The sequence below is a fragment of the Hibiscus syriacus genome, unplaced genomic scaffold, assembly GCF_006381635.1.
Source record: "Hibiscus syriacus cultivar Baekdansim isolate YM2019G1 unplaced genomic scaffold, ASM638163v2 tig00003398_pilon, whole genome shotgun sequence".
Taxonomy (NCBI): Eukaryota; Viridiplantae; Streptophyta; class Magnoliopsida; order Malvales; family Malvaceae; genus Hibiscus; species Hibiscus syriacus.
The window spans coordinates 1,966,868-1,975,626 of record NW_024061969.1 but is presented as its reverse complement, the minus strand read 5'-3'; positions in this window follow the sequence as shown (position 1 = coordinate 1,975,626).

Genomic DNA, 8,759 nt, shown 5'->3' with positions numbered 1-8,759 from the left:
GGTGGAAGTAATCGAGAATCTAACTCCACCCACCACTATAAAGGGTGTACATAGTTTCCTTTAACACATAGGATTTTATAGGCAGATCATAAAGGATTTTTCTCAAATCTCAAAGCCTTTGTTTCTTTTTCTTTAAACAAATCAACCATTTTTTTAATGATGATTGTTTGAATGCTTTTGCAGATTTGAAGAAAAACTTGCCTCGGTACCAATTGTTAATCCACATGACTGGGACACTCCTTTCGAGCTTATTATGATGCTAGTGACTATTTAGTTGGGTGGTGCTAGGGTAACGAAAAAGTAAACTCTTTCATGTCATCTACTATGCTATTCGTACCTTAATGATGCACAAATGAACTATATTACAACTGAAAATGAACTTCTTGTCGTGGTATTTGCATACTATAAGTTTAGGCCATATCTCATAGAGACCAAGGTTATCGTGCATACTGATCACTCTGCAATAAAATACTTAGTTAATAAAAAAGATGCAAAGCCTAGGCTCATTAGATGGATATTACAACTACAAGAATTTGATTTAGAGGTAAAGGATAGAAAGGGTAATGAAAACCAGGTAGCATATCGTTTGTCTATACTAGAGAATAAAATTATTTGTCATGACATTAAGGAAATTCAGGAGGATTTCCCTAACGAGAAAATATTATTTGCCACGGTAGTTCCGTGGTATGTAAGTATAGTTAATTTTCTTGTTAGTGGTATTATACCCCCAAATTTATCTAGCTAGGGCAGAAAAAATTCAGACACGATGTACGACACTATTACTAGGATGAACCATTCCTATTCAAGCAATGTGGCTACCAAATAATCAGGAGGTGTTTCCCAGAATAAGAACATAAGGAAATTCTATTTCATTGCCATTCATCCCCGTGTGGAGGGTACTTTGGTGGAACGAGGACTACAAAAAAGGTCCTTCAATCCAGCTTCTATTGGTTTACAATTCACGACTTAAATTGTTCCTAGGCAAGCTGAAATCTAGATGGTCAGGACCGTTCATCGTACACCAAGTCCATAACAATGGAGCAATATAAATCAAGAACCTAGATGATGAATCCACCTTTAAGATGAATGGTCAACGACTGAAAGAATACAATGGAGCACCCGTTATGCGTGATAAATTGGCATTGATAACTCACGATGCCTAAGAGTTTACTTTTATGTCCTAAATAATTTTGGTTGTCTAGGCAACCAAAATTTGCATTATGTATATAAAAAACTATGTTAATTTATTATGCACGAGTTGTTTATTTTTATTTTATGTTTTTGTATTTAGGGTACACGTGGTAGAACAGGGTTGAAACTCATGCATGAGAGGAAGAAAAACCCTAGTTCAACCTGTTTTTGGCAATAATTTTCAAGAGAGAAATTTATCTTTCCTTTACTTTAAGTCAAATAAAATTTCTCTGAATTAATACCATATCTTTTCCCTTTCCAATTTTACCGTTTTACCGCCAATAAACCACTCATTGTTTTCCCTCAAAACCGCCCGTCTCTCATTTCTCCTCGTCGTTTCCTTGTTTTCTTTTTTGTCAATCATTTTCTTCAACCTTTCTTCTCTTTACTCCTGCATCTTTTACTACCATGACAATTCCTGTTACAACAAACAACGTGGCTAGATCCAAGAAAAAAAAGCCATGTCTACCTCCTCTGCTGCGGTTTCAGGATTAGAGCGTTTCCAAACTGTCGTGGCTGAAGTGACGTACGAAAACCTACAAAAATGGCAAGTCTATTTGGAGTATGAATTCTAGAGGAGGATGAAGAACCCTTTGTACCAGAGGTAATGTGTAACACCCATAACCCGTATAATTATACCTATACAGATTATAGATGTCACCTGAATTTTCTTAAAACCATTTCCAATTCGAAAACGTTTTAAAATTTATTTTCTTAAAATGGTAAATGATATTATAAAAATATCATTTCATAAAAATTACGTTTCGTTGTAACAAGTTAATTCGAAAGATTTTTTTTCATGAATAGTGAACAGTAAATAGTAACAGTACCCGTGAATAGTGGGGAAATCGGTTCCCTTTTTATAATTCAATAAAATTATAATTACATATAAATTCCATTTTTTCCAATTTGTTTAACAAAACAAATAAAACATTTATAATTACATGCCACTAATAAAATTAACATTACAATTTAGGATGTCTTACTATTATTGAAATACACTTCTCGATGCTTGATGTCATTCCGAACTCTTTATTCTCATTCTTTGCTTTTTACCTACGCGTGAAAATCATCACACGCTAAGTATAAACTTAGTGAGGCAATTAAAACAATAAATAGTGCAATACAATTCATGCATGAATTTAGATTTCAAATCCAATGCCATAAAACCATGCTAATAGCATATTCAATATTTTTACCATGATCAAAATATCATAACTTAATATAAAAATATTCTTTCCAAAATACTTGCCATTCATTCCAATAACTCGTAATCTTATTTGCAAAACTTACCATTTGTTAACCAATAAACCATAAACCATAGACAATAGCCCAATATACAACCTAGAGTCCTGGGTACACGAGTCAAATATAAGCACCGTAGTGCTAATCCGTATGACACATAAGGTCGTGTCCACCATAATCCGTATGACACATAAGGTCGTGTCCACCATAATCCGTATGACACATAAGGTCGTGGCCACCATATACACTAGGTACCCTTTAGTGTATGCCGTATGCAGCCTGCTGCTGGACTCTATGGCATGCCAACTATACCCTGTCCCTCAATGATTTACTTGGGCATACAGTCTATTTTATTTGATCCATCCATGGCAAAGCATATTATTAATGTTTAACAATGGGGCAGTTCATACCCGAAATAACATACATGGTAAAAATCATATGCAAAAATCATTGATCAATGCATTTTAATTTCATACTCTAACATATCCATGTCAATTTATAAAAAATGATATAAAATCATGTCGATATAAACAAGGTCGACTTATCGCAAGTTTTCCTGATGATGTATAAAACATCCATGTATAATTTCATGCATGTATTGCACTCACCTTGACACTTTATATCTTTCAAAATATATGAGCCTCACTATTGTCCACAATAAGTCCTTTATATTTGATTTGATTCGATTACAAATCAATCAAAATCTTTATAAATCACCAATTCATAACGATACATATGTTAGTATTGTACTAACATAAACATATCCCATAATAACTCTATATTCAGACAACTCGCACTACCTTTAAAGAATCTGTATTCTGTATTGATATAAACATTGGAATTTAATTCCGTTTATTCCATTGAAAACTATACTCGAATACGAATCTATCCATATAAATATCTCCTCCTAATTCATTCTGTACTATTTATGGTGAATTTTCAAAGTTGATCAACAGAATCTGTTTTGCAGAATCTGCTGTCCGAATTTTCTGACCTTTCCTCGATTAAAATTCATATCTTTTTGTATTCACCTTGAAATTGATCCCCATTTATTTTAAACAAAACTATATTGATATATGAACACAAATATATAAAAATAATCTCCAAATTATTTTTATATAATTTCTGGTGAATTTTCGAACCTACTACCAAATTCAGAATCTAACTGTTTCTTTTAACTTCATCCCTAGGTTCTTCATCAATTTTCCAAAATTTACGAATTTATCCCCAACTTTTCAAAACTTACGAAATGATCCCCAATTTTTCTGAGGCTTGTAGAATACTTCCTTCATCAATTCCAACCCATATATAATTTTTCCATAATTTTTCTCACTCAAACCATTCATGGCCGAAATTTAAAGAACATGTTCTAAAAAGATTAAACATATTATAATCATCTTTCATGCTAGAATATGAATCAACTACCTCACAAACATCAAGATTCATCATGAATTTCATGATCCCTTATATGAACACAAACCCTTAGATTTGGGATCTTTGAACACCAACAAGATTATCATACAATATTGGTACCAAAAGATAGCGTTTTTCGCATATAACAATTTTGTTTTTACAACTTACTCAAAATCCTAAGTAAATTGCTTGAAAATTTGAGTTGAAATTTTTCTCTTACCTTAAGAGAAACCCACGGCTTGGAGAAAAAGATGAGCTGAAAATGCTCCCCCATCATAATACTCTAATATTAAATAAATCTAGCACATGTCTTAATATAGTATAATAGAATTATTTTATTCAATTCAATAGGAAATTCCATTTTTGCCATTAATGAATCTCCATATTCACCATAAAATCATGACAACTCACCCTTATCATATTTCAAAGTCAAAGCTGAATTATTTTGACTTTTAATTCCAAAATTCCCCTTGAATTTTTAAAATTTACGTTTTAGTCACTAAATTCCACTGTTTCGGTTAAATATGAAAATTTGCACATTTCCAGACCAAATTTCTCTGATCCAAAATATTAAAATAATAATTCCAACCATTTTATAACATCCTTCAAATTTTTGTAAAATTCCAATTCAATCTGAAATACCGATTTCCTTACCGGCTTTAATCCTCTATAGTTTTTCTTTACTAAAATTCCAATTCCAAAAATATGATTTCTATAAAACTCCACACTCAAGAGTAAACCATCTATTTATGGAATAAAATTCTTTTTATGAAATTATCACTTAATTCCCTAAACTTTTTCCCAATTTTCTACTTTGACCATCAAACTTTCAAAATTTTCATTGTGGTCATTATCCAAATTTTTGGGGTATTACGTAATGGACGTAGAAAGGAAGCATAAATGGGACAAATTTGCCCGCCATCCAAAGGTAGTGGCGCCGGGAATGGTCCGCAAATGTTACGCGCATTTAGGAGACCCATCGCATCACAATGTTTATGTTAGAGGGAATCCATCTAGTTCTCTCTCTCGTCCCTTAACCGCTATTTCGAAATTGGCAAGGTGTATGATCGACATAAGAAATTCCTTGCCAAGGCAGATCAAGAAACATACAATGATGTATTGGATGACTTGTGTTTCGGCTAGGCCAAGTTTTAAGGGAATGCGCCAACCCATAAGTGGGTGGATCGCCGAGCCCTTAAGCCAGTTGTAATGATTTGGAATTATTTCTTGAAAGGCAAACTGATGCCTACTTCCCACAACACAACAATATTGGTGAGGCAATTCATGTTATTGCACTCGATCATTTATGGGCGAGCGATTGATGTTGGGGAGATAATCTTCGAGCAAATTCATGACTGTGCGAAGATGAATTGAGGTAACCTTCTTTTTTCTAACTTGATAACTACTCTGTGCAGGAAGAAAAAAGTCCATGAGGAACTGTCCGAGGACTTTATCAAGTCAAAGGAAGGCATCACCAAAAAGAATGTTCCCGAAATTATAAGCTTCGATGATAATGCTTCACATGAGTGCCTGGAGGGAGGAGCGAAATCAGTTGCCACGGTAAAAATGGCATTCATGGTCATATCTATTAGAGAAACAAGAGAGAGATTGGAGCATCTGGAAAGTCACATGCAAACTTTCTTCAGCTATGTCAAGGCAAGGGATACACAACTAAATGCCTTCTTCAATGAGCTACTCTTGATTCAAAATGAGGACATGTAGCTCTTTCCAGATGAAATTCTGAAACACACAACACTTTCAGGCTACAATACATTTCATACCTCAGTGCAAAATGTTCCACCCGAGTTACCCGTAGATGTCCCTCTGCTTGCCACGCATGTCTTTCCTATACATGAAAAAGGCCAATATCTCAGCTCCTCCTCATCTTCGTCCAAGAACACCCAAGAAATCCCACCATAATTTTTTGATGATGATGATTTCATTCCAGTCCCTGACCTGCTCACAATTGAACAAGTATCTTAACAGTCCCCGGATCTCCATACTACACTAGTTCATGACCCTAAAAAGGGTAATCTCAAGAAACCCCTATAGAGCCCACCCACACTGAAGAAAGGCCATCATCAGCTAGTGCCCTGATCACGAGGAGTTGCATTAAGAGAATAGCTAGTTGTGTCACTAAGCCATGTCCCTCTTCAATTCCTTTAGGAGATATTGGATCCAAAAGCCCCCATTAAAGAAACGTAGAACCCGTGCGTCCAGTCAAGCTTACCCACCACATTTAGGTACTTTTTCTTTCCATTTCATTTCCATTTGCATTTAGATTAATGTAGTTTGTGTTATTAGTCATGCATTGAGGATAATGCATCCCTCACATTTGGGAGAGGTGTTGTGTCTCAAACTTAGTAGATAACAGTTGATGATAATTGGTTAAAATTTGTTTGTTGTAATGGCATGAGTATGTTTAGACTGTTGTTTGGAATAAATTGAGGATCCTAATGATGAAAGTAAAATTTTATTACCTAGGCCAGAATTATTTTACATGACTGCTGAAGGATAGAACCAACCTTAGTCTTTGTTCCATGTGAACTTCTAAACACGCTAGTATGCTTTCTCTACTTAAGGTGCTTAGAAAATTTTTAGAAAAGAACTTTTTGTATGTCGTGACATAGAAAAATTGTAAAGCTTAAGTTAAACTTATTAGTGTTTAAATTTTATTGAATTACAGGGACACTCCTCTGTATAATGGTATGACCTAGAAACTCCTTAAAAATAAATGGCTACTTCGGCATATGAGTGAATGAAAGTAGTCACGGGATTATTCTACCTAACTAGCTCGGGGGTGGAAGGTATGCTCCCTTTCACCTAGAGTGTGGAATGGTAAGTGTGATGAGATGACTCCCCTCCAAGCATTATAAAAAAAGCATGAGTTGAAAAAAATAGAAGTGGAAACTGTGTTTGACGAATAATTTGATGCCTTGTCAAAATAGAAGTACTTAATTGAAGTTTTCTAAATATGTTAATGCCTAAACTAGGTACAATCACACACAAACACTGGTAAATAATCCTGACTTAGGATGGTACTTGACTTCTATGACAGTTTAGCATGTTGAGGCTAAACTTTTTGCTGAGGGCTAAAATTTTAAACCACATGATTGTCTTAATTTTACTTTTCCATGACAATTTTATTTTTCTACTGATTATTATCCATTGCTTAAGTTTAAGTAATAGCTTAAGTTTGGGGGTATTTCATAATTTGGAGGTCTCCTAAGGAAGCTGCCCTCAACCTAGTGTTGGAGGCAGCCTACTATCTTACATCCCCTTACCCCATTACATATGGGAACAAGGGATAACCATTTTTTAAGTTTGGGGTCTGATAACTTCGTAAAAAGACTATGTTTTTAGTCTTTTTACTTAAGTTATTGTTTTTCTAAATAATGTTGCCATATCATATTAGTTGCATTTAGGTCATATTTACGTGTAGTGGATAAGTTTTGCCTAGCCAAGATATATTTGGCTTAACTGATGCTGTTGAGGAGAAAAGGCTTTGTGGGTTGTGTGTGTGCGCAGGAAATAACTTAGGAAGAACATTTCAATCGTTACAAAACATTTCCCTAGGGCAGTTGGAACACAGAAGACGAAAACAGTGAGGAACAGATTTTTCTTGCAAAGGCAAGAATTATCTTGCAAGTTTGATGCATATATGACGAATTGTTGACCTCACGTGCAATCACGTCCTTCAAGAAATTAACCACATCTAGCCACCTTTCTATCTATAGCATAGACAACTCAACAAGGGTATTCAGGGAATATCAAATGACACAAAACCCTAGGAATTCCCATTATAAATACCCCATTATAGCCGCCCAGAAGAAGAGGCATTGAGAGGATTTCCCTTAGGTGTGGAGTAAACAACTGCAGTACCTTGCCTTCCACCACTCCCCACTCGACCATCCTTGGTGCCCTCCATAGCCAGACTATAGCAGAGCAACGGTCAGGCATCAAGAGAGGTTTACCGCCAGAGTAGGCGTCGTGGTGGTTTGAGATGTCACGGTATAGCCCCTGTTTAGGAGTCGTTCTTCCTTTGTTCTCAAATTCTTTAATCTATTTTGGACGTGTACTTAAGGATGATATTTTCTATGATACTTTTTCCACACCATGATTTGCTTTAGTTGGTGCTGGTTTTTGTTTTGATGAGATAATTATTTGATGGTTAATAAATGATACATTATAATTTTACCTAGTCTATTTTGTTAATTATTTTAATATTTTTCCTTGACATTGTAAGAGCCATCGAGATATTGTCTGGTTCCTAGGTGAAACATTTCTAGACCATGTAAATGCTTTCGAGAGATTTCTGTTTTTCTAGAAATTGATTCTTAGATTCGAGATAATTAAGATAGATTTACGTGAACAATGGAATAGATCCGGGATGGTGATGTTCTAACCCACCTTAGAGATAAGGAGAGGGTTTTAATTGTCAAAACTGGATAAACGCTTGAGTAGAATAGGCAACAACTATAGTTCACGTTGAGGGGTATTGTCATAACAACAGTCTGACAAACCAAGGGTTATAGCTCACGCAGAGTAGTATTGCCATAGCGACCGTCCTAGAATACTCCAGTAACCCTGTCAGGTAGCATAAACATATCACAACAAATCCTTCCAGGCTTATAATAATTTCTCACCATAGAAAAACCAACCTAAGTGCTATGTGAAAAGTCTAAATATGTGAGGTTACTCTGAATACATTTGAATTAAAGTTTTTATTTGCCTTGGCTATTTTTATTTGTTGCTCTTGTATATTTTCTTTGCCTCCACCAAACTTTTCTACAGCCACACTTCATAATATTTTCTTGCCTCAGCAATACTTTACTAATTGTTTCTTCATTTTGACAAGAATTCAGAGACTAGCTCGTGACACCTAATTCTAGCCATGGCGAAACATCAAA